Below are 27,098 nucleotides of genomic sequence, written 5' to 3' on the forward strand. Positions count from 1 at the left end.
CATGGGTTCAATCCCTTAGACCTACATGGTACCATAGTAACCATCATTAGCACAGAAGTTGTTGATACCAAGCACTAGTCCACTTAGCTGTCAAAATAATTCCTTTAAACAGGTGCTATCTTGTCCCCCACCTTACAAGCTTGAAAACAGGGGTAGGTACAACCAATTAAAATCAATGGCAGAGCCAAGCCTCAAATGTAGACAGGTAGGCTCCCCCCAGCCTTGGTGGGAGCTGAACTACGGTCTTCACTCAGAGCTAACACATAGATACTTTTGAGAAATCTGAATCTTTGACTAATAGAAAATGGTTGTTCACTTGTTTAGCAAATGTTTAAGCATCTTCTGTGTGCTCAGCACCATTCTGGACACAAAGCCAGCAGAACACAGATGCTCAGTCTCTCCATTGACAGCAGAACCCCTTCTCCTTCATTCCTACCTCTGTTTCAGGAGATAAGAAGGTTAACGCCACCCAGAGTAATTAATTTCCTTCTTGGATATGTCTTTGATCCTTTTTGTTCAAGCCTCCATGAGGCTTCTGGCTGAAGAGGTACAGCTGTGTCTGTTACCATAGAGAGACAGCCTTTCTTAATGTCTCACTCCAGTCTCCTCCCCTTGGTCCTGACATCACTTCATCCCTCACCTCGTCTCTGCCAACAACAACCCTCCATTCGCTCATGCCCTCAGCCACTTAAGCGTTACCAGATAGCAGGTACATTGCTGGCCCGATGAATAAAGAAATGAAGTCAATAAATCCTTCCCTCAAGAAGCATGTGGTTCTGGGACTGGAGAGATGCTTCAGCAGTTAAGAGTATGTGACTGCAGAAGTCCCGAGTACTAGCATCTAGGTCAGGTGACTCACAACTACTCGTAATTCCAGCTCCAGGGAGATCTGACATCTCTGGTCTCTGTGAAAACCATCACTCACAAAATTAAAAATAATGACTTCTTTGTTGTTGTTTTGTTTGTTTGTTTACAAAGCAGTGTGGTTCACTAGGGAAAGGTAACATTTAAAAAAGAGTGTCCAGTCCACATGTTTCTAGAACATGCTGTAATAGAACATTGGTTCTCGAGTCCCTCAGTGTCATGGCTTCAGAATCATTCAATTTTGGTTCTGCCAATTTTGCATAATGTCCACCAGGCATAGGAAGATAAGAGGCGTTAAGAACCCGGTACCATCCAAGCTGTAACTCTAACAACTTTAGCTCAGGACTATAATAAATATTCATCCTGGAGCTGTGTGTTCCACAACCTTGGTTCCAACCCTGACAGTGCGAGAAACCAAGGGAGTGGAGTGTATGTAGCAGGGATGAGCTATCATGTTCCTCCCCAACACCACACGGATCATGTGTGGTGGCACAGTCCTCTGATCCCAGCACTGGCAGAGGCAAGAAGATCAGGAGTTCAACATGATCGTCACCTACATGTTTAGCATGAAGCCAGCCTTAGATATATGAAACTTTATGATATATATATATATATATATATATATATATATATATATATATATATAATTTTCACACGCCTTTAGTTCCAAAACTCAGGAAGCAGAGGCAGGCAATTCTCAGTGAGTCTGAGACTAGCCTGGTCTACAGGACAGCCAAGGCTGTTACACAGTGAAACCTTGTCTTGAAATAACAAGCAAACAAACAACAAAAATATGTGCACACACACATCCAGCCGGGCAGTGGCAGCACACACCTTTAATCTCAGCAATGGGAGACAGAAACAAATAGATCTCTGAGTTCAAGGTCAGCCTGGTCTGTAGAGCAAGTTCCAGGACAGCCAGGGCTACAAAGAGAAACCTAGGTCTCAAAAAGCAAACAACAGCAACAACAAGATGACAGCAAAACAAAATACAAAATGAATAGTGAAAATTTTTAAAAATACAGGAGAGCCCCCCCCCCCATTATTTACAGTTGTGTTCTGTAGTAGAGGCGGTTTAAGGAGCAAGCATGCAGAGGTGTGCATGGATTATGCAGAAACGCTGTGCCTCTTTACGTGAAGACCTGAAGGCACAGGGATTCTGATACATTCAGCAAGCACTAGAACCAACCACCCATGGAAACAAAAGAGCAGCTATAATTCATGTAGCAGGCGGTTAACAAAGAAAGGAACCCCGGTGTTCCTTTGATGAACTTCTATAAGGCCCATCTAAAGAAATGAAAATTAGGACCGGCACGATGGCCCAGTGGATAAAGGCACCTGTCACCAAGCCTGAGAGCCGAGTCCAACATGGTAGGAGACAACCACCTCCCTCAAAATGTCTTCTAGCCTCCACACGTGTGCAGGCGCACATGCATACACATACAAGTACACACACACACACACACATGCATGCACATACCTGCACGGGAGTACATGTGCACACATGTGGGCACACGTGCGTACACACACACACACACACACACACGTGGAATGTTGCTGGCCCCATAATTATAGTAAAGGTTAGCAGTACTTTTTTCTTGGCTTACTGATTCATCAAAAACCTGCCTGTCTGGACACTTAGAACCTGAGCTGTGCTTTCGCAGACCTGTGTGTGTCCCCATGCCTCCATTACTGCGTCCACCACTGCGGCTCCTTACCTTGAGGCTCTTGACCCTGGCTTTGAGATCTCAGGAGGTTGACAAACCCGCATCGCCACCTGGAGGACAGCAGGAGAACCAGGGTGAGAAAATGATTTCAGGGCTCCAGATAAACTAACTCAGCTGTTAGTGCCGTTGGGCTGTGCTAACGAGGCCAAGTTCACAGGCTCATCCCCAGAGGGACCAATTAGCTTAGCACTGAGAGACACTCCTGGCAGCACAGCCTTGGTCTTTACCCTTGGCCCCCAAGCCACGTTGGTGTGGCTGTTGAGTCAGGAAGTGGCTTCATCAATCTAAGCTTATTTTTCATAATTTCTTATAAGCCCAGTTGTAAAGTAGTGTTAAAATAACGCACACGGCGAAAACCTGTCCCCTACTGCTGAGAGCCGGGAGCCTGCAACAGTGTGGGCTCAAATGAGCCAGAGACACCAGTAGGAGCCATGTGGATAAATGGTTCCACAGAGTCAAATTAGCTCAGAAAACATTGATCTAATCAAAGTAAGAGGAATCGTTACAGGGGAGCCCCCCATCTGCATGCTAATAAGGGCTGTTAATTCTCTATGCCATTCTGTGCGAAGCTGCCCAAGTCGAGCCGGCGACTGGCAACCCTCCTCCAACTCCACCCCTCCCATTTAAAACCAGAGCGAGAAAGAAATGGTGCGGAGTAATTTTAAGTAATGAATCATGTGGCCCAGGGTGCGGCTACTTCTACAAAATACTCATTTTAAGAGACAGCTTGTCCACAGGGGAGGGCCTCAGTCTATTGCTGAGACTGACTTTTTAAACATAGATTATAATATGGTGTCCTATTTATAAAAGATATGACACATGAGAAGGAGAAAAGCCATGAAAAAGGCACGAAGTATCAGTGACATCGACCTGTGGGTGCGCCTCTTGTGTCTCTGTGGTCTATGTGAGCACATACGCAAACTTTAAAATAATGGGGCTGGAGAGATGGCTCCGCCTCTTGCAGAGGCCCCAGGTTCAATTCCTAGTGCCCACATGACAGCTCACAACTGTCTATAACTCAGTTCAGGACACGCACCACCCTCTTCCAGCCTCGGAGAGCTGCAGGGATGCATGTGCAGACACAAACACCTGTGCACAGAAAATAAAAATAAATTGTGAGGCATGATGGCACACACTTTTAATTTCAGGACTTGGAGGGGAGCAGAGGCAGGCTGATCTCTATCTCCAAGTGTGAGGCCAGCCTGGTCTACATTCAGGAATACAAAATGAGATCCTGTATAATAATAATAATAATAATAATAATAATAATAAATAACCACAGGAGTTGGAGAGATGACTCCTTCATTAAGAGCACTTGCTGCTTTTGCAGAGGACCTGGGTTCGGTTCCCAGCACACTCACAATCATTAGTAACACCAGTTTCAGGAAATCTGAAACCCTTTTCTGGCCTCTTTTGGTATTGAACACTCATGTGGTATACATACAAACATACATGCAGGCAAAACACTCAAACACATAAAATAAGTAGATGTTCAAAATAAAACCATAGGACACATGTTGTAGGAGAGCATATTATATTCATAAGATTATTATAAAGTTGTAGTCGGTACTATCACTTAGGGAGGTAACTGTCTGTGAATCCCCTCGATTATTTAAACGACACATAAATCAAATGAGCTAAGGTAGCACTTTTGTCCCAATTTAAATTTGGATAAAAATGAATAAACAGAAAAATAAACCACAGAGTCCGAATGTGAATACGTCCCTTCTTGCCACCGACCCCATCAACAACACTCTCTCCCACCACCACCACTACCAAGAGAGATGAGATTATTCCCCCGGGGAGAGAGAAATAAACAACAAAAAGATGACCTGTGTGGAGGGCACTCAGTGTCACCTAGCAAATGCTCAGTTTGTTGCTGCGACAGATGCCTGACGACAGCAGCTTTAAAGGAGGAAGGCTTTCCTTTGGCTCCCAGCTTAAGGGGCACACTCTATGACAGCAGGGACCTCACCACAGCAAGAGTTGGAGGGGGCTGGCTGCATTGTGTCTGAAGCCAAGGTGTGGAGAGAGAAGAACACTGTGCCCAGAGTACCCTCTCCTGTACCATCTCCTTCCTAGTCAGTCCGGGACCCGGCTCATGGGATGGGTCTCTCCATGCCGGTCACCCTAGTCTAGATAATCTCTCACAGATACCCAGAGACCACCTTAATCTCCATAGTCCCTCACGATCAGGACCAGAGGTCTATTGTGTCAGTGTTTCTAGACCCTGACATGTTGACGATCCATGTTAAACTACCACGTGTGCTAAGAATTACTCTGCATGTTGACATACATGGATACAAGCTGATAACAGCGGGCCCTCCTGGTCTTTTACGACCTGCCTTCTGCAGCATGTAGTGCGTGGACAACCTCTCCCTTGCCCTTCCTCGATGACCACTGCTATTTCTTCCTCCCACTAGGTTGGACAGAGAATTCTGACTTTCCTTACTCTCCACCTGTATTTAGTCCCGTTCCCTACCTGCCAGACACCACCACTGTGCTCTGCCAAGCAACAGCCTTGGACCTAAGCACAGAGGAGGCGGAGGAGTTTTCTTCACTGATACCAAGCATCCCTCCCTCCCTTCACTTGGCACTTTGGTTTGGAATACTATTTTACTTTCCGTCCCACGCACTTGATTCCCACCGGTTCCTTCATTAATTCTATTAGACAGATGAGAAAACCAGTGTCACAGGTGTGGTGGCTCACACACAGATAGGTAGATCTATCTCTGTGAGTCAGAAGCCAGCCTGGTCTATATAGTGAGTTGTAAGCCAGGCAGGGTTTATGTAGTGAGCTCTGCCTAAAAATAATAGCAATAAAGAAAGAAGGAAAGGAAAAGAAGAGAAAAAGTTTTTTAAAAAGAAAACACAGAAAGAAGGGGGAAGGAGGGAGGGAAAGAGGGGGCAAAGGAGGAAGAAGCAAAGAAGGGAGAGAAGGAGGGAAGGAAGGAGGAGAGGAGAGAAGGAGAGAGAAAAGAATGGATGCAGGGAGGGAGGAAGAGAGGGAAGGAGAGAAGGAGGTAAGGAGGGAGAGAGAAGGAGAAATGAAGGGAAGAAGGAAGAAAGGAAGGAAGGGAGGGAGGGAGGAAAGGAGAAAGGGAGGAAGGGAGGAAGGAAGGGAGGAAGGGAGGAGGGAGGAAGGGAGGAGGGAGGAAGGGAGGAGGGAGGAAGGGAGGAAGGGAGAAGGGAGGGAAGGAGGGAGGGAGGGAGGGAGGGAGGGAGGAAGGAAGGAAGGAAGGAAGGAAGGAAGGAAGGAAGGAAGGAAGGAAGGAAGGAAGGAAGGAAGGAAGGAAGGAAATCACTGCTTCATCTATTTGCCCCTCTGACAGCAACGCTCCCCTAATGGAAAATTCCTCCTGTTTCTCTGCTCTCTCACCCCCATTCCTGTTTCCTCTTTAGGAATTGAGCGATTATTCAAATTGGGAAATGACTTCATTATGCTTAATTCTCTAATGACAGATCTTTTTCTCTGGCCTCCTGGTAAGAGGAGGGAGGCCGCTAGGCCCTGTACCCCAGTGCACCAACCCTTCCCCTGATTCCAGCTCCGCAAAGTCGAGCAGATTTTCCGTCTCTTCACTGCATTCTAGGTGAGCTCGCCGCTGACTTTCTCTACCGGCTGGGTCTTTAAGAATGAGCCAGACTCGGGGCAGAAGGCAGCACAAAGCAATCTTAGACAATGTGTTCTTCATTACAACTGAAAAATGCCACCAGCACCTTTGACCAAACGTTAATACTGCGTGACTTTGACATCTTGAGATGGAGCTGGAGTTTGAGGAATGGACCGAGGGTTGATTAGGGTCCAAAAATAAATCTTTTCTACTGCCACAGAGCAGTTACAGTTGCTCGACTGAAATACCAGCCCTTTGGAAAAGCTATCAAACCCACTCATGCAGTTGGGTAATAGCGCCATCCCCGAACACTTCAGATGCCTGGTTGGAAGCGCCGTGAGAAGAGTTAAGCGGGCACAATCCATTACGTGAGACATTTCCAAGACAGCATATATGTCTCTAGTGCTAGCACCGGACTGGTTCAGACAGACATCCAAGTGACCCTTCCGGAGGCCAGCCTGGCACATTAGCATAACCAACACGGGTCTCCCATTTGCTGCGGCCACACTGCACATCTCCCAGATATTGAGTCACGTGGTCCCCAAAGCAACCCTTGATTAAGGGTCTATTATTATGCCTGACTTCGACGTGGAGAGGCAAACTTCTAGACATTAAATATCCAGCCCTAGACAATATAGCTAATAAACAGTGAACTCCGTTCAAATCCAAGTCCCCGTCCACGGCAGCCCATATCCTCAATCAGAGGACTGTGTCCACACGATTTGTGCAGAACGGCTTCACCATGACTTTTGGAGTTGGATGGCCCTGCATTCAAATCCTGATTCCATGACTCAGCCAGTCTGAAACAAAAGGACTTACGGAGAGGAAGGGTATGCTTTGGATCCTGATTTGGGGAGCTTCAGCGGGTGCTTTGTGAGGGCTGTTGCTTTGGGGCCTAGCGAGGAACAAGAAAGTTGTCTCATGGCTGGGACACAGAAGAGAGAGCAAGGAGGGATGGGGTCCCCGCTACCCTTCAAAGACACACCCCCAATGACCAGAAAAACTCCCATTTAGGCCCACATTTAGTTTCCACTCCTGCCCAACGGCACCAAGCCCAAGGAACCTTTAACTTGTGAATCTTTGAGAACACGCTAGGTCAGTGGTTCTCAACCTGGGGGTCATGACCTCTTTGGTGGTCGTTATCTCGGATATCCTGCATATCAGATATTTACATTATGATTCATAACAGTAGCAAAATTACAGCTATGAAGTAGCAACGAAATCCTTTTCTAGCCGGCGTCACCGCAGCGTGAGGAACTGTATTAGAGGGTTGCAGCGTTAGGAAGGCTGAGAACCGCTGCTCTAGATGCAACCGTGAACCCCTGTAGATAATGGCTGCACCTGAAGCTCATGGGCTTACAGGAAGACAAATAAATATTCTGCAACCCAACTGCATCCTGAGATCCACACGGCTCGGACCCAGAACCAAAACCCTCCTAACTACATGGCAGGGAGAGAAAGAGTTCTGTGTCCACACTGTTCTCTATAGACTTAGAAAACCTCCCGCCCGGGGTGGACACTTAATTAATTTAGCTATTATAAGTCTTTTTATTTCTGTTATATTTCGAAATAACCAGTTCTGTCACAAAATAATAATTTGTGGTTCAAATTATTCTTCTCCTCTACCCTCTCTAAATAAATAAAAATAAATAAAAAAAAAACCAACCAAGCCAAGCAGGGCTAATGCACACCTTTAATCCCAGCACTCACAAGGCAGAGGCAGCTGGGTCTCTGTGAGAGTTTGAGGCCAGCCTGGTCTACAAAGTGAGTTCCAGGATAGCCAGGACTGTTACACAGAGAAACTTGTCTCAAAATACAAGCAAACCAACAATAAATTCTCTAAGATGCTTCTTTCAATTTGTGTGTGCATGCGTGTGTGTGTGTGTGTGTGTGTGTCTTTGTGCTGATTTCAATGAGAATGGCTGTCACAGGCTCACATGTTTGAATACTTAGTTCCCAGCTGGTGGGTTAGGAAGTGTGTCCTTATTGGAGGAGGAGTGCCACTGGGGGCGGGCCTTCAAGTTTAAACATCCGGTACCATTCTCAGTGTCTCCCTCCCTCCCTCTCTCTCTCCCTCCCTCCCTCCTACTCCTCCTCTCTCTCTCTCTCTCCTCTCTCTCTCTCTCTCTCTCTCTCTCTCTCTTTCTTTCTCTCTGCCTCTTACTTGCAGAGAAAGACATAAGCTCCCAGCTACGTCTCCCTGTGGCTGCCATGTTTCCTGTCATAATGGTCTTAAGATTCTAACCCTCTGAATTCATGAGCCCCAAATTAAATGTTTTCTTTTATAAATTGCCTTGATCAGTGTTTTGTTATAGCAATAGAAAGGTAATTAGGACAGCCATGAAGGATCTTAATGGGCTGTAATCCTTTCCCTGAGACATAGTTTGCTGGTTGGTTTTTGTTAATTTGGCACAAACCTAGACAAATCTGGAAAAAGGAATCTTAACTGAGAAAATGCCTCCGTAAGACTGGCCCAAAGGTAAATCTGTAACGCATTTTTAATTAATGATTGATGTATAAAGGTCCCACCCACTGTGGGCAGTACAATTCTTGGGCAGGTGATGCTGGATGGCTTGAGAAAGCAGACTGAGCAAGCCACGAAGAGCAAGTTGATAAGCAGCATTCCTTATGGACTCTGCTTCTGTTTCTGACTCCGGGTTCCTGTCTTGAGTTCCTGCTCTGATCCTCTTCTTTAATGATGACAGCCTGGGCCTGGGACACACAAGCTGAGATGATCTCTCCTCCCCGAGGTTGCTTTGGTCTGGATGTTTTGTCACAGCAATCGACACAGCTAAAGCACACAGGAATGCCAAGTGTTCCCAGATCTGTACTTAACGCCAGATGCTCAGCTTGCTGTTCTGGTCTCAGCTTTCCCAACAAAATTAGGTCATGTGAGCCAAGTGTGATGGGGTATGCCTGTAGTCCCAGCACTTGAGAAGCTAGAGGAGGGGAAATCACAAGTTCAAGACCAGCCTAGGCTACACAGCAAGACCCTGTCTTGAAAAGAAAATTAACAACAATAATGATGATGATGACGATGATGATGTAGGTGATTGCCTCCCATTTAACACATGGCAAAACCGAGGCCCAGAGAAGTTGAACTCGTTTGCTCAAGACCATATAAATGTATAAGAGATGCCCATGGCCATAATCCTGCCCCTCTAATTATTTGGCCCCAAGTTCTTCCCTATACTCTGCGCATACCAATTCTCAAGAGGTAGGGTGTTTGTTTTTTTCTCATTCATCATCCACGCAGCACAGGGAGACAACTGTTTTATAAATGCATCCCTAATACTTCTAAAATAGGGTTAATAACTGCACATAATCTAACAAATATATTGATATCGATATTCACAGTTCTCAAACCGGGGCGGGCTTCCTAGTGTCTACCATTGGCCATCTGAGCTATTTCCAATGCTTAGGTTTAATGCACAGCATTGTAACTTTCTCTCACTGAAACACAAAATGAGAATGGGAAGAAACAGATTAAGCTAATGAAAGAAAAGTAACTTTTTGTGTCTTTCATGGGGCTATACACAATGAAATCAATTCAATAATATACTAATTACACAAATGAGAGAAATAGCTTTGTTATGGTAATAATAAAATTAGCAGTATTTTCTAGTAAGCTTATATATTACAATTTCCACCAGAAAAAATATTTGTTAGTTTATTGTAAAGCATAGAGCACTCCTCTATCTCAGCAATAAAAAAAAAAATTTCCAAGGGGGCAGGAGAGATGGCTCAGAGGTTAAGAGCGCTGGTTGCTCTTCCAGAGGCCCTGAGTTCAATTCCCAGCAACCACATGGTGGCTCACAACCATCTCTAATGAGATCTGGTGCCCCCTTCTGGCATGCAGGTGAAACACTGTATACATAATAAATAAATAAATTTAAAAAAAAAAACAACTCTATCTCAAAATAAAAAGATAATGTTTTAAAAAAAAATTGTTCTCCAAAACTGGCTTTCTGTGTAAAATTGAAGAGTGTCAGACACTGTAATTAGGAAAAGCAGTGGGAACCTGACTGTCTTTCAGCAAACTGATTTCTGTTGACAATGTGCCAGAAGTGTGTGTTTGTGTCAGTATTTTAAGTCTGTGCTTTCTAGCTCAGCTTTAAAGGGTGAATTCCCTGCGTGCCTCTGTAGGACAACTCTAAGGTACCCTCTAGTGGACGAGACGAAGAACACTTGGTGCCAGAGCAGCCAGCTGCCAGCTGTTCCTGAGGGTTAGTGCAGCTGTGTCTAGGTTTGTATACACAAAGGATGCAGGAATGATAACCGGCTTAGAGTAACTAAAATTCCCCTTTATCACTCTCTCTTAAGACACAAGTAAAAAACAAGTAGTGCTCAATCACTTAAGCAGGCCATAAAGCATCCCTTCAAAGACTGGTGAGGAAAGCGTCAGCGACTTTTCTCGCTCCTATGGTAAAAGACGTGGCAAAAGAAACTTAAAGAAGGATTTCTTTTGGCTCCCACCGTGGAGAAGATGTGCCCACGGAGCTGGAGGCAGCTGGTCACATCTACAGAAAGAGACGAATGCTCATGTACAGCTAACTTTCTCCATCATACATGAGTGTGTGTTTTGCTTGCATAGGTGTTTGCACCCCGCCTGCCTGCCTGGTACCTAGGGAAGCCAGAAGAGGGCTTCTGAGTCTCTGGAACTGGAGCTATGACAGTTGTGAGCTGCCATGTGGGTGCTGGACACTGAACCCGGATCCTCTGGAAAAGCAGCCAGTGCTTTTAACACCTGGGCCATCTCTCCAGCCATAGCTTTTTTCGTCTATGCAGTCTGAGACTTTAGCCCCAGAATGATGCTACCCACAATCAGGACAAGTTAACCTTAGCCTAATGTAGATAACCCCTTGAAGACAGGCCCTGGGGACTGGCTCTTTGGTGACTCTAGAGCTTGTGAAGTTGATAATCAATATTAACCATGACAAACCTAGTTCTCGGCAACTGGGCATGCAAGCGTATCACTATGAAGCTATGACTTCTGCTTTGTCCACCGCAGGCTCAAGGCTATATTGATGCAAAATGTATTCAGTTTGACTTCAAAATTCCAAAGTTTTTTTTCTCATCCTCAATGAAGTCTCTTCACTGTAAACCCTTGTAAGGCTAGCAAGACAGCTCACTGGGCAAGTACACACTGCCAAGCCTGACCATTGAATTTGATCCCCAGGGAGAATAGGGAGAACCAGCTCCCACTAGGTGTTCTCTGGCCTCCACATGTGTGCTGTGGCACACAATCACTCATGCCAGCCCCCACATACATACGCATGTAAAATGAAAACTGAAGTCACATTGTTCCAATATACAGAGGCACAGAATAGACGTTCTCATTCCAAAAGGGAGGAGCTAGGGCACAGCAAGGGAAAGTAGAAACAAAGCAACACCAACACCCAGCAGGGTAAATACAAATCTGGCGGCTCTGTAATGATGAAATTACCTGGGCTCTAGGGCATACCTAGCCCCTTACCTCCTGTCCTACCTCTGGCAGTACACATATCCGCTTTTGTGAGCTGGCTCCTCTCTGTATACAGCTTTTCTCAGTGGATGTCCCGAGGACCTGGCCTCTCCAACACCCTGAGGTCTCCATTGCAACCTGGACTCTTTCTTTCACAGCTTCTTGCAGTAACCTTTCAGGACCCTTTGGCAGAAACTCCCTCTGCCACATATTGCCCCCCTCTGTGAGTCTCTGGAGCCATGATACAAAGCTCTGTGATTCCCTGGATCTTGTATCTTTCAGGATTGCAAAACAAGTACCATCGTGATGATGCTAGCAAGTTCAGACACCAGCTCAGGGTGGAGTCTAGCATCCTTTGGACCGCAATATTATCAGCTCTGTGCACTGGCCCTGGAGACACCTGCCTGGGGCATTACATTAGAACGGGAAGCCTCTTGAGGGACGTTCTCAGTTTGAGCTCTCTCTCTCTTTTGAATGAATTCTCATTTTCACAAGTTAGAGCCTGCAGTGTTGATGTCTTCCCTTCGGGGTGTTCATTCCATTGTCCCAGTACAGGACAGGTTTTCTGTTAATGCTGCTACACTCTTTAATAATTACCGCTGCTTTTGACTCTGCCTTGCCTATAACTTTAAACTCGCTTACACTCTTTTGTGCCAAACTGAACATTTTTCGTATGGCTATCTGTTCTTTCTCGCAGTAGGCCTGGAAGGAAGCAGTAAGCAATAGCTGTGCTTACTATTGCTAGATGCTACCTTGTCTTGAAATGTCCTTCACCCAACAAGCTAGTCCACTTCTTTTTTAAGATCTTTGTTATTATGTGCATTGGTGTTTTACCTGCATGTATGTCTATGTGAGAGTGTCAGCTCCCCTGGAAATGGAACCACAGCTACAAACAGTTGTGGGCTGCCATGTGGGTGCTGGCAATTGAACCCCAGTCCTCTGGGACAGCCAGTGTTCTTAACCCCTGAGGCATCTCTCCAGCCCCCAGTTGATCCTCGGTCGAGTTTTCAGAGCACAGCTGGAGCACAGGCAGGTTCCTCACCGGACGATCACAGCAGTGGTTACTAATCTAGCTCCTGAGAGAGTTCAGTTTGCCTGCGCAACCTCACAAGCCAAACCTTGATTTTCTGCATTTCTCTCGGCATTCTGGTCTTCCGACTCCCACCAGGATGGTTCATTCAGTTCTGTTTATGATATTTGAGAACTTTTTTAAAAATCACAATGTTCCAAACTCTTCCACAGACAAGTCCCATTGGCCTATAAACCACATGGTCAGGTTTACCACAGCAATGGCTTCTGTTCCTCAGACCAGCTTTCTATTCTAGCTACTTCTGACAAGTTTAACACAAAGAAGGAAGGGGGTTTTGGGTGCACAGATGAGCCATCTCCCCTGTGCTTGAAGCTGAGCATATAGGGATCTGGGGGCCGAGGTGAGGGCTGGTTTGCAGAGGGAGTCTTCCAGGAGGGAAAGACTGGTCCATTCCCATACTCCCAAACATCCTAACTGAGAATTGCAGTGAGACATGACTATCAAGGTAAGTGCAGGCAACCCGGAAAGACTCTGAAGAAACAAACAGAAAGCAATAGATCCAAGAAGGTAGGGAGACACAGACTGCATGGCCAGCCATGGCAATAACTCAGAAGGGACAGTGTATCCTGGAGATTCTGGGTCACTCAAATACTTGACGCTGGAATTGGCTCTGGCCTATCTCTGAAAGTCGGTGTGCTGACCAGTCTTTTGTGAACTTGGCACAGGCTGGCGTCATCTGAGAAGATGGAGCTGTAATTGAAAAAATGTCTCCATAAGACTGGACTATATGTAAACCAGGAGAACACTTTCTTAATTGGTAATTAATTGATGAGAGAGGACTCAGCCCGTTGTGGGCGGTGCCCCTGAGCTAGTGGTCTTGGGTTCTGTAAGAAAGCAGGCTGAACAAGCCAAGATGAGCAAGCCGGTAAGCAGCCCCCCTCCGTGGCCTGTGCATCAGCTCCTGCCTCCAGGTTCCTGCCTGGTTTGAGTTCCTCCCTTGACTTCCATCAACGGATGGTGATTCCGGATATGTAGGCCAAATAAACCCTTTCCTCCCCAGGTTGCTTTTGGTCATGGTATTTCATCACAGCAACAGTAACCCTGACTAAGACAGCTAGCGCATTTGATAAATAAGCCAGTGGTTAAAACAACCCCAGTGACCCTGCTCCTTAGCAGTGACAAAGGACTCGCGACAGAACGCACGTGAAGCAGCACCTTCTCTTGGAAAACCACTAGTGGGGAGCTGGGGAGCTGGGGTCAACTCCATGCCAGCACCTAAGGCTGCCATTTGGTGCAGTTGGGAAGAGAAATGGGGACCAGATTCCCATTCTGGAGCAGTCTGGCAAGCTTTCTGAGGCCACGACTCCAGGAAGGAATAAGATAAAATGAGAATCTCTATTGTGGGTCCGCTCCGTGGATATGGCCTGGGGGCAGAGCGAGGGGGGAGTGCAAGCCACTGTCAGAGTCAACCACCGCATCTGCAGCGGATTTCACCGACCACAATGGTTCCTGCGGTAGCAGAGAGCAGGAGCCCCGTCCTCAGTTTGGCTACGGTCTAGAATGACCGGCTTCCTCCACGCTCCGCACCCTTCACTGATGTCAACCCAGCGAAACAGAACCAAGACAGCCTGCGCTTTGCTATCTTAGAATACTTATTCAAGCCCTTGGGTTCCGGGAGACTTAAGGATACACAGATGGATACAGCCCTACGAACAAGGAGAAACAGACTTCTGAACTTCCAGTTATAACCAGCAGGGGGAGCCTCGAACAACAGAGCCTGGAAGCCTACAGAAGATTGGATCCGGTAAGAGGAACCATTGCACACAATACCCACTGACTTGCTGTAACTACCTTTGATACACAGCCATTGCTATGGGAAACAATAATATTTACACAATAATCTCATATTATGAAAAGGAAAAGTTACTCCCTGTTAGTGGAAGAACTAGTGAAAAATAGAACTTTCCCTCCGCCTTAAGATTGTGAACATCGAGACTAGGAAACTCCTAAAGTAGCCTCCCTTGCTCTTTCTCACCTCTCCTGCCCTCTTACTCCTTAAGTTTCACTTCCATAGCAACCCAGCTGGTGGGAGATTCTGGAAACTCCTACACATTCTTTTAGATTCAGGTAAGACTTCACCTTAGCCATGAGGCCACCTCTCACGCCCTCCCCAGCCTCAGAGGAGGCCATCTCACTGTGACTGCACTGAAATCACACGCATGTCGTACGAAGCCTCTTGTCTCATAGTCTCAGAACTCCATTGAGGGAAATAATAGGATGGCTCAGCAGGTAAAAGCACCAGCTATCAAGCTTGGTGACCTGAGTTCGATTCCCAGGACCCACATGGTGGAAGGAGAGATTTGACTCCTGCAAGAAATTGTCGTCTGGCTGCCACTAGTGTGTTGTATCATGTGCATGCATACATGCATGCACACATGTACATAATGCATGTAATAAACTTTTTAAAAAAACTCTATTTTATTGCCTTACATTTGCAACCCTGGTGTGCACACACGGATGTGGGTCACACGGACACTGATCAGTGCTTTTCCCACTTAGGAGTGTCAGATTTGAAACCCTGGTGCGCGCACACGAATGTGGGGTCACACGGACACTGATCAATGTTTTTCCCACTCAGGAGTGTCAGATTTGCAACCCTGGTGCATGCACACTGATGTGGGGTCACACAGACACTGATCAGTGTTTTTCTCACTCAAGAGTGTTGGACACTGAAGGAAGGTAGAAAGGTGACTGCCCTGCGTTGGAGTGGAAGGGCTGGGGACAGACTATCCCAGGGACTGAGCTGAGTCAGAGAGGTCTAAGATATAGAAGCAACACCGTCAGGAAGGAGATGGAATTTATGCTCTCCGGCAGGAGAGCTGTGCCTAGCACGCAGAAAAGCCAAGTGAGGCAAGCAAGGGAGAGAAAGGAGGATGATGGGAACTCTCCAGGAAGGACAGGAGATGGAATAAAGGGTAGGACATGGACCTCAAAGCTGGGCAGGACCAACATTCAAGACAAACTTCTGTGCTGTCAAATAATCTTTTTGTACACTGTGAAGATGTGTCATTCGGATTGGTTCAATAAAAAGCTAGGCAGGATTTCCAGGCACAGGGGACACCGGGACGAAGAAGGGAGGAGTCAACAGCCAGACCACCTGACAGCACGTAAATTAACAGAATTGGGTTCATTTAAGTTATAAGAGCTAGTTAGAAACAAGCCTAAGCTATTGGCTGAGCTTTCATAATTTACAATGAGTCTCCATGTCATGATTTGGGAGTTGGCTGACAAAACAGAGAAAGATTTGTTACATTTGTGAGAGAGGGCAGGAGTCCTGTTTTATTGTTAAATGGTATCTGTAACAGGGCCCTAGATCTTAGTGGGCCCATGGATCTTAGCACAACAGACTCCATGATGAGAGTGCCATTCAGGCTGTAAAACCCAACACACACACACAAAGCACCACTTGCCAAAACTAAAACAAAGTCCTAATCCATCAGAGTCTATATAATTCTGGGAAAGCCTCAAGCTTTTTAACTTCTGTAGTTCCACTTCTGGTTAACTGTTCTTGTTAACTGAAATACGTCAACCTAGAGCATGGTTTTGTGCTTAAAAGCTCATCCTGAGAAAGGCCCGGGGTTACACTGAGATCCTGAACACCCAGTGCAGTCGTTAGCCAGCTAATAAAGACGTTCTGTTGTTTTAAACCCGTGTCCTAGAAGTCTTCTCTGCTGGATACCCCACAACAGTGTCGTCTGTGCCCTCTTGCAGATCTCCACAGCAAAGCCAAGGAAGGATGGTTGTCTTTTGCATTGGACCAGGGAGGTGAGAGGAGAAGGGACCTGGTACAGATAGCTTGCAATCACATTTCCAGCCTTTGAACTGCATGGTTAAAGACATCAATCCCCTTTAAAGCAATATAGAGTGATACCTAAAGCCTACCTGGGCTCAGATCCCAGCTCCTCTTCTTACAGTCTTATGAGGCATTTTGTTTGTTTTTGTTTGTAGCCTTGACTAGCCTGGAACTTGCTATGTAGATCAGGCTAGCCTTAAACTCAGAGAGCTCCGCCTGCCTCGGCCTCTGAATGCTGGGATTAAATGCCACCATGCCTTATTGCCTACACTCAATAAAGAATCAAAGGATTGATAAGAAAATTGAAGGTAATCGTGAAGTAATCCTGACACAGGAAGCTCCTAAATCCTTCTTTGCTCTTTCTTTGATGCTAGCCAGAGATGTGTTATTCATGTGCTTTCTTCCTGGCCCATCTAAACACCACCACACCTTATCATGTTTTTATTTTATTTACTTGTTTGTTTATTTTAGAATTTTTGAGACAGGGTTTCTCTGTATAGCCCTGGCTGTCCTTGAACTCAGAGATCTGCCTGCCTCTACCTCCCTAGTGCTGTGATTATAGGCGTGCACCACCACTGTCCAGCTTTATCATGCTTTTAAAATGGGGAGGGGAGGAGAGTGTTTGGGTGACTGCATCATTCCACATTAGTGTAAAGTTCCTTTTCAGAGCCAGTCGATCACGCGGTTCCTTGCTAGCTTTTGACCTGCATTCTCCCCGCTCACATCTGCTACCTGGCTGATACAGTCTGTGCTGTGATTTTCCCTCCTGCTTCACCTTTGAGTGAGCAGGCAGTCATCACTGTAGCGGGGGTGTTTGTTTAGCCGAGTTATTCCACCAGTAACTTATCCTTCTGTATACTCTTTGTTCTTCCACGGGAAATTGGGCTTTCTTTCAGTACAGAGATGATACTGATGCTCTCCGCCTTCAGCGGGCCTTGTGAGCTTTCTTGAGACACCAATAGGTGCTGGAAGTTATCCACAAACTGCTTCCCTTGGGAGCTCAACCTTCTTAGTGGGAGACGTGATTGGAAGGCTGAAGCAGCGGGCTAGAAATCTGGACAGTTTCAGTTCCAAGCTTAGCCATAAAACTAGCCCAAATCAAAGGCTCTGGGGGCGGACATGTGGACTGAAATTTGAAATATGAAACCTCAAGAATGGCATCCTTCCTTTGGAGGAGGACCAGCTTACCTGGGGATGAGAGTATGCTATGTCATCCTCTGTTCACCTCAGCTTATTCAAATACTTCACAGAACGGGGAACGTAACAAACAGGTGAGAGCTGTGTGAAAAACGAATCCAAGTCCGCACAAGGCGCTCTGTTTCTGCACAGACCAAGGCCGTCCCATCAGGCTCAGCAGCTGCACTTAGGCCCCCTTCCCCAGATGCAGCACTGGGCAGGCTCTGCACAGCCCAAGGGGCAGTGGGAGCTGCAGCAATTCTGTAGGAAGTATGCTGAATATTGTATTATCAGGAGCCTGCATGACATCTAAGCAGAAGCAGGACGCCGCCCTGGGGCAGGACACACACAGAGACAAACAAGACAAGGGCAGTAGGGCTGGAGAGATGGCTCAGCGGTTAAGAGCATTGCCTGCCCTTCCAAAGGTCCTGAGTTCAATTCCCAGCAACCACATGGTGGCTCACAACCATCTGTAATGAGGTCTGGTGCCCTCTTCTGGCCTTCAGGCATACACACAGAAAGAATATTGTATACATAATAAATAAATAAATATTTAAAAAAAAAAAAGACAAGGGCAGTAGCTACCACTGGCAGAGAAGCAGTTGGGATCATGCCCAATGTGTCAGTTAAGGGACAAAGGTATCAACAAAGAGCAATCAGCTTCCTGGAAAGTGTCTCAACTTCTTTATAATAAAGATGAGATGCAAGCATGCCGAGAAACAAGGTACAGCAACGTTCTTGAACCAATGTTCAAGACACACCAAAAGGAAGATCGGAACTCTGCAGCCAGATGACCACTGAGATTCTGGGGATACCCCACTCTTTGGGGTGCAAATATCATCCTTGAAGTCACCTACACAATGGAAAGATCAGCATATCCCAATGAGTTCAAGTTTGCACATGTATTATTGCCAAATGAACGTGAGTTCTAGCTGGATTTTGCCACTAAGTAGACACGTGACCTTAGGTACATCACTCAATCTCTTTGAACCTCAGGCTGTTGTTTATAAACTAGGAATAGCAGTATTAGAAAGGAGGTATTTGCAAACAAGGTGGAATTATAATCCTAAGCACCAGATACCTGGGGAAAGACAACCACAGCTAAAGAGTTTGAAGGTCTTTGCTGTGTTTATGAGAAAATAGTGCTGCTTGTTAACATTGAACTTTGCTATGATAGAGCACATAGACCTTTTAGATGGATTTAGTGATCTGTGTTTATAATCCCAAATCCCAGCAGTCAGGGACCTGATGCAGGAAGATCTTGAGTTTGAGGTCATTTTAGACTCATTTGGAGTTCCAGGCAAGCATGGGCAATATAGTAAGATCCTAGCACTAAACAAACAAACTTCTGGATAGGATAACAGAGTAGTGACTGTCTATTTAAAAACCAGTAAAGGAGAGTCAGAACTAAAAAGAATGTAACATGAGGAGCCTGCTTGTTGGGGATTCTGTCCTTCCTGGTACTCCACAGCCAGCAAGCCCCCAAAGAAAATCACACAGAGAGTCTACATTAGGTTATAACTGATTGGCCCATTAGCTCAGGCTACTTATTAGCTCTTGTAACTTATATTTACCCATTGTTCTTATCTATGTTAGCCACATGGCTCGGTACCTTTCTCAGAGGGGTAGGTCACATCGTGCTTCTTTGGTGGTCTGGGCAGGAGTGCCAAAAGAGCTTCCTTCTTCCCAGAATACTCCTGTTCTCATCACCCTGCCTCTATTTCCTGTCTGGTTGACCTGCCTCTACTTCCTGCCTGGTCAATCAGTGTTTATTTAAAACATGATTGACAGAATACAGACAATTATCCCACACCAGAAGAAGGAGGAGGAAGAAAAGGAGAGGAAGAGGAAGAGGAAGAGGAAGAGGAAGAAGAAGAAGAAGAAGAAGAAGAAGAAGAAGAAGAAGAAGAAGAAGAAGAGGAATTCCAAAGAGGGAAATAAAAAAAACTTCAAGAAATTCACAAAGGTTGGAGGTTTACCTCAGTTAGTAAAGTGTTTGCCTAGCATGCATGAAGTCCTAAGTTCAATCCTTTATGCTCCATATAACAGGTGTGGTATTGCACATTTGGAACCACAGTACTCGGGAGATGGATTAGAAAAAGGCAGAAAACTTCGAGGGGATTTTTCAGATAAATAAAGAAATTGAATTGACAAGCTGAAACTCCATCCATTGGAAAACCATGAAAGTCGGGGATGGTGACAGAAGCCTTTAATCCCAGCATTCAGGAAGCAAGGAAGGTGGATCCCTGTGAGTTTGCACTGGTCTTCAGTGTGAGTTCCAGGACAGCTAGGACTGTTACATAGAGAAACCCTGTCAGGAAAAACCAAAAAGAAAAAAGAAAAGAAAACAGAGATGGTGGGGAAGAGAAAGAAAGAAAGCAGTGAGAAAATATTTTTAGCACTAAGATTGGCAAAAATCAAAATATCTGACAGGGGTAAGAGGTGTCAAGAACAAAAGAAAATGGGAATTCTCAAACTCAGACTATGGGGAGGTAAACTGGGGCACCCACTGGAGAACAGCTGGTGATATATTCTAGAACTGTCTATTTGTGTGCATTATGACTCAGCAGTTCCATTTCTGGGAATCTGGAAAAATTAAAGAATCAGGCACAAATTCACAACTGATCTTTGTAGTATCTTTAGAATGTTGGAAAACAGAAAGTTATGTTAGTTCTACCAGTGGGTGTGATGGCCAGTAGTGGCTGTCAACCCAACAGGGTCCAGAATCACCTAGAAGACAAATCTCCAGGCATGTCTAAGAAGGAGTTTCTAAATCAAGTTAATTGAGGTAAGAAACCTATTGTGGTGATTTGAAAGAAAATGGCCCCTAAAGAGAGTGGCACTATTAGGAGGTGTGGCCCTGCTGGAGGAAGTGTGTCACTGTGGGGGTGGGCTTTGAGGTCTCTTTTGCTCACACTTCCCTCAGAGTGTTGGCCAGTCAACTCTTGCTGCCTTCTGATCAAGATGTAGCACTCTCAGCTCCAGCACCACATCTGCCTGCACACTGCCATGCTCTCCATCATGATGATGATGAACTGAACCTCTGAAACTGTAAGCGAGCCACACTCAATTAAATGCTTTCTTTATAAGAGTTGCCTTGGTCATGGTATCTTGTCACAGCAGTAGGAACCCTAAGACACAGACCTTAAATGCGGGTGGTACCATTCCATGCTCTGGGGTCTCAGATTGAAAAGCGAAAAGCAAACTGGGTACCCACATTTTTCTCTCTCAGCATCCTGATTGTAGATGTAATGTCCAACTCCTGCTACCATCCCTGCCATAACAAGCTTTCTCCCTTCTTTAATTTGTAACAAAACAAACTCTCCCATCCTTAAGATGCCTTTGTTGGTCTTTGTCACAGCATCAAGAAATGTCAGCTAATGCAGAAATTAATGAGGAGGTAGAGTCGTTGCTATGAGAAACCTGGCCATGCCCTTCTGAGGCCTTGCAAGTGGTTGAAGGAGGGGTGTGAAAGAGCTTGGGGCTTTAGATTAAAAGTCCAGGGTACATCCTCAGCTGCAGACACTAAGAGCACCCCCTGTGTACATTCACTGTGTTCCTTTTAAAGCCCACCTCCCATCTCTTTCTCCCTCCCTTTCTCTCTTTCTCTTCTGTCACTCTTATCCCCAGGGACCGATCTCTGTCCCCCTCTCTGCCTCTTCTCTCTCCTCTTCCAATAAACGTACATGTGAGCCTTTTCTTTGCATAGTTTTTAAATAAATTACAACATTGCTCCCCCGACTGGGAAAGACCCTTCTGAAGCTTCCTCCTGTCTGCTGGCAGTTTGAGGCATACCAGAACCCTAGAACCCGGTCCACATACAATAGCCTTGCTTCTCCAACTAATGGATCCCTGGGCCCCTCCATCTAACACCAGTATGATGGGTGAGTCACCTCTTCTCCACCTCTAATCGTTTCCCATGAGTCAAGACTTGTCTCTCGAGTGTGGTTTTTCACCTTTTGGCTGTGTTAAGACCTTGGCAACCAAATTGGCCTATTCAGGATGTAAATGTTCAATTTTTAGGGATCGGAACTTTATCTCAGATAAAGCAGAGCATAAGATGGGTTGAGTGTACTTCCCATAGCCAGGAGGATAACTATATGTTTTTCCTTGGCAAAAAATTGGAATCTTGGGGGTGGGGTGGGATGGGGGTAAGGGGATATGGGGAGAGAAAAGTGTGAAGGAGAGGATGGGGGGAACTTGGGGAAACGGGATGATTGGAGATAAAGGAAGGTTGGATAGGTGAGCAGGGAAGCACATATCTTAGTTAAGGGAGCCACCTAAGGGTTGGCAAGAGACTTGAACCTGGAGTGGCTACCTGGTGCCAAGGCAATGTCCCCAGTTATTTCCTTGGGCAGCTGAGGATAGGGAACCTGAAATGACCCTATCCTATAGCCATACTGATGAATATCTTGCATATCACCATAGAACCTTCATCTAGCGATGGATGGAGATAGAGACAGAGGCCCACACTGGAGCACCGGACTGAGCTCCCAAGGTCCTAACAAGGAGCACAAGGAGGGAGAACATGAGCAAGGAAGGCAGGACCACGAGGGGTGCACCCACCCACTGAGACAGTGGGTCTGATCTATTGGGAGCTCACCAAGGCCAGCTGGACTGTGACTGAAAAAGCATGGGATAAAACTGGACTCTCTGAACATGGTGGACAATGAGAGCTGACAAGAGGCCAAGGACAATGGCATGGGGTTTTGATCCTACTTCATGTTCTGGCTTTGTGGGAGCCTAGACAGTTTGGATGTTCACCTTCCTAGACCTGGATGGAGTGGGGAGGACCTTGGTCTTTCCACAGGGCAGGAAACCCTGACTGCTCTTGGGGCTGGAGAGGGAGGAGAAGAGGAGTGGGGGGAGGGGGAGAGGGGCGGGAGGAGGGGGAGGGAAATGGGAGGCGGGGAGGAGGCAGAAAAATTTTTTTTTCAATAAAAAAAAAAAAGATGGGTTGAGTGTATAGGACCAGAAGGAAGGAGAGGAATATTAAAACTATATGTGGCTAACTAGCAATGAATTTAAGGGGACGTGATTTGTTACAGCAATGGAATACTCAGATTAACATTCCCCTAATCTTAGAAACAAACCATAAATTAACATACGTTTCTGGTAAAAAAAAAAAATATTACAAGATATTCTAAAGAACAGTCACTGATCATTCAGGTTGCACAAGAACAGGGCACAACAACTGTTGATATTTCAAAGGCACCAACAGCCCTACCTTTAAAATGGTTGACCAACAAACCTGTATGGTTGTGCAGTCGTCTTTAACAACAGGAAAATTGCAGGTCTTAGAACAGCAAGTACAACTAGATGCTCAGCATATTGAAGAATCAACCAGTCCTTGGAATTCTCCTGTATTTGTTGTTAAAAAGAAATCCGGAAAATAGAGAGTGGTAACAGATCTAAGAGCTGTTAATAAGGTGACTCAGCCAATGGGTTCCCTACAGTCAGGCATTTCTCTGCCTTCTCTATTGTCAAAAGATGGCCTCTTATAGTTATTTATTTAAAAAATTGCTCCCTCAGTATACCTTTACAAGGAAAAGACAGAGAAAATTTACCTTCATAGTGCCTACTTATAATAATTCTCAGCCTGCTAAGAGATATCAATGGAAGGTTCTCCCACAGAGAATGTTAAGTAGACCCATCCTGTGCCAATATTTTGTAAGTCAGTCATTGGAAATGATACATAAGTAATTTCCTGAGTCTATAGTTTACCAACATGTGGATGACATTTTGCTATCTCATCCAAATGTGGATACTTTAGAAAGAATGTTTGAAGAAGTAAAAAAAAAAAGAAAAATTACCCTGGTGGGGATTACAAAATGCTCCTGAAAAAAAAAACAAAGAAAAAATCCTATTAATTAATTAGTCTATGAAAATTAGTCTACAAAATATTTAGTCTACAAAAATTTACATTTTAGAAAGTACAAATTAGGAGAGATCAATTGCAAATTCTTTTTATTTATTTGGTTGTTTGTTTTGGTTTTTCGAGACAGGGTTTCTCTTGTGGCTTTGGAGCCTGTCGGGGAACTAGCTCTTGTAGACCAGGCTGGCCTTGAACTCACAGAGATCCACCTGCCTCTGCCTCCCAAGTGCTGGGATTAAAGGCGTGCGCCACCACTGCCCGGCCAATTGCAGATTCTTAATAACTTCCAAAAATTGCTAATAGACATTTTCTACCTACAGTCCATTATTGGGAGAGGTCCTTATGACCTGATTAATTTAAATTTAAACAAAACCTTAGATGATGGCAAGGACTTAAATAGTCTCAGTGATTTATCATCTGATGCTGAGAGAGAATTGGCTTTGATTGAAGAGAAATTACAGAAGGCACATTTGGATCAAGTGGATCTAAATCTTAACTGTATTCTGCTCATATTACCCTCCAAACATTCCCCTAAAGGAATTTTAATGCAGAAGGAAGATATTATCTTAGAGAGGATCTTTTACCACATAAACTGAGTAAGAAATTTAAAACCTATGTAGCGATGTCCCCAGCTAAGTCCTTGGGCAACAGAGGAGAGGGTGCCTGAACTGGCTTTATCCCATAGCCACACTGATGAATATCTTGCATATCACCATAGAATCTTCATCTGGCGATGGATGGAGATAGAGACAGAGACCCACACTGGAGCACTGTACTGAGCTCCCAAGGTCCAGATGATGAGCAGAAGGAGGGAGAACATGAGCAAGGAAGTCAGGACCATGAGGGGTGCATCTACCCATGGAGATGGTGGGACTGATCTAATAGGAGCACACCAAGGCCGGCTGGACTGGGACTGAACGAGCATGTGATCACACCGGACTCTCTGAATGTGGCCGACAATGAGGGCTGACTGAGAAGCCAGTGATAATGGCACTGGGTTTTGATCCTACTGCATGTACTGGCTTTTTGGGAGCCTAGTCTGTTTGGATACACACCTTCCTAGACCTGGATGGAGGAAGGGAAGGCCTTGGACTTCCCACAGGGCAGGGCACCCTGACTTATCTTAGGACTGGAGAGGGAGGGGGAGTGGGGGCAGTAGGAAGGAAATGGGAGGAGGGGAAAAGGCAGAAATTTTAATAAATAAATAAATTTTAAAAAACTTATGTGGGAAAGGGGAAATTCTGTAATATCTCTTCAACCAAAGTTAATTCTTTCTCAGATTCAGCTTTTAATCCCCTAGAACTGTTTAAGTTTTTATCACCATCTAAGGTTTTGTTTAAATGAACTATTAGACCAAGTGTTATCCCAACAGTGGGTTGTAGATTAGAAATGTCTCCTAGAAATCTTTGAAAGTCGTTAAGAGTCTGCTATCGGTCTCTCCTAATTTGAGCCTTTTGTGTTCTAATTTTCTGTAAACCTATTTTATAACCAAGGAAATTGATAGAATCTCTTCTTTGTATTTTTTCAGGAGCAATTTATAATCCCCATTTAGGCAAAACTTTCTTTACTTCTTTAAACGTTCTTTCCAAAGTATCTATATTTGAATCAGATAGCAAAATGTCATCCATTTAATGATAAATTATAGGCTTTGGAAATTGTTTGCTTATTTTTTCCAATGGCTAACTAACAAAGTATAAGCACAGAATGGGGCTATTGAGCATCCCCTGTGGAAAGATGGCCCATTAGTACTCCCTAGTAGGCTAAGAATTATTATAAGTAGGCACTATGAAGGCAAGTTTTTCTCAGTCATTTTCTTGTAAGGGTATAGTGAAGAAACAATCTTTTAAATCAGTAACTATAAGAGGCCATCCTTTAGGCAATAGGGAAGGCAAAGTAATTTCAGGTTGTAGAGGGCCCATAGGTTGAGTTACTTTGTTGACAGCTCTTAGATCTGTCACCATTCTCCATTTTCCAGATTTCTTTTTAACAACAAATACAGGAGAAGGACTCATTGATTCTTCAATATACTGAGCATCTAGTTGCTCCTGTACCAGTTGTTCTAAAGTTTGCAGTTTGTCTTCTGTTAAGGGCCATTGTTTAACCCATATTGGTTCTTCAATTAACCATTTTAAAAGTTGGACCATTGGTACCTCTGAAGGTTTGCTAGTTGTTTTGTGTTCTTGCACAGCCTGAATGAATGGTGACCATTTTTTAGAGTACCCTATAATATTGTTTGCAGAAATATGAGTTTCTGGGACTGCAGGAATGTTAATCTGGGTATTCCATTTCCACAGCAGGTCACAACCCCATAAATTGTGATATTAGCCACATATGGCCTAATTAGTCACCTATGACAATAGAAATTGTAGTCACATTAGTATGTTTTAGGGTCAAACAGAGGTATATTTTAATTAGACAGACTTTAAACACTTCAGAGATATATAGAATATGGCATTTAAGATGTTTTGATAACACCAATTCTTTTTCTTTTTTTAAATTGACAATGAGACAGGCCCACTCCTGGGAACAACAATCTACTTCAGGAGCTGCGAGAGCAGCAGTGGGCATCGCAGGACGGCAGTGGGCATCGTGTGGTGTAGACCACGGCTGGAGGCAAAGCTGGGAGGGACAGTGGGAAAGCCAAGGCTAAGTCAGTGTCCTGCTCACAGAGAGCTGGGCTACAGTTTCCTGTGGGCGGGATCCACAGACACTTAAAGATTCGCACCACAAGCCATGGATGGGTGGGAGTTTCTGCTGCGGTATACAGTACCGCGATTCTCACAGCTAAGGTGCTGGAATTGGCAGGTAATGCTTCCAAGGATCTCAAAGTAAAGCGCATCACTCCGCATCTCCTGCAGCTTGCAATCTGAGGTGATGAAGAGCTGGATTCACTCATCAAGGCTACCATAGCTGGGGGAGATGTGATCCCACACATCCACCAATCTCTGATTGGAAAGAAGGGGCAGCAGAAAACTGCTTAAAAAGTGATTTAACCTGCTCCCCCTTACTGTCTGTAGCTCGACAGTGGACACCTGTGGGATTGTGTGGAAACTTTAAGAACAGTTCAGTGGAAAAGCATAGACAATTGCTGTAGACAAGATAAAAGAAATAGAGCCGGGCGGTGGTGGGGCAGGCCTTTAATCCCAGCACTCAGGAGGCAGAGGCAGGCGGATCTCTGGGAGTTCGAGGCCAGCCTGGTCTACAAGAGCTAGTTCCAGGACAGGAACCAAAGCTACAGAGAAACCCTGTCTCGAAAAAACAAAACAAAACAAAAAAGATAAAAGAAACATTTGTATGTTTTTAGACTCACCAAGTTTGATAAATCCCTTTCCCTGTGGTCATGGTCATGTGTTGATTGGCCAGGTTTCTCTCTTGTGTTTTTTACAAAAATAGAATTGATAAAATAATCTTTTACAAAATTAAAAAAAAACCAATCTACTTCAGAGAAGATGATGGGCATTGAAGAAACTCCACATGGATTTTGTTTTCTTTGTGGCA

At 45.1% G+C, this 27,098-nt stretch overlaps 1 pseudogene; it reads left to right on the forward strand.

Moving 5' to 3' along the window:
- The first annotated feature begins 2,180 nt into the window (after positions 1 to 2,180).
- Positions 2,181 to 26,581, forward strand: LOC130881026 (histone H2A.V-like; annotated as a pseudogene).
- Positions 26,582 to 27,098: the final 517 nt, after the last annotated feature.

Source organism: Chionomys nivalis, chromosome 9 (genome assembly GCF_950005125.1).
Source record: "Chionomys nivalis chromosome 9, mChiNiv1.1, whole genome shotgun sequence".
Lineage (NCBI taxonomy): Eukaryota > Metazoa > Chordata > Mammalia > Rodentia > Cricetidae > Chionomys > Chionomys nivalis.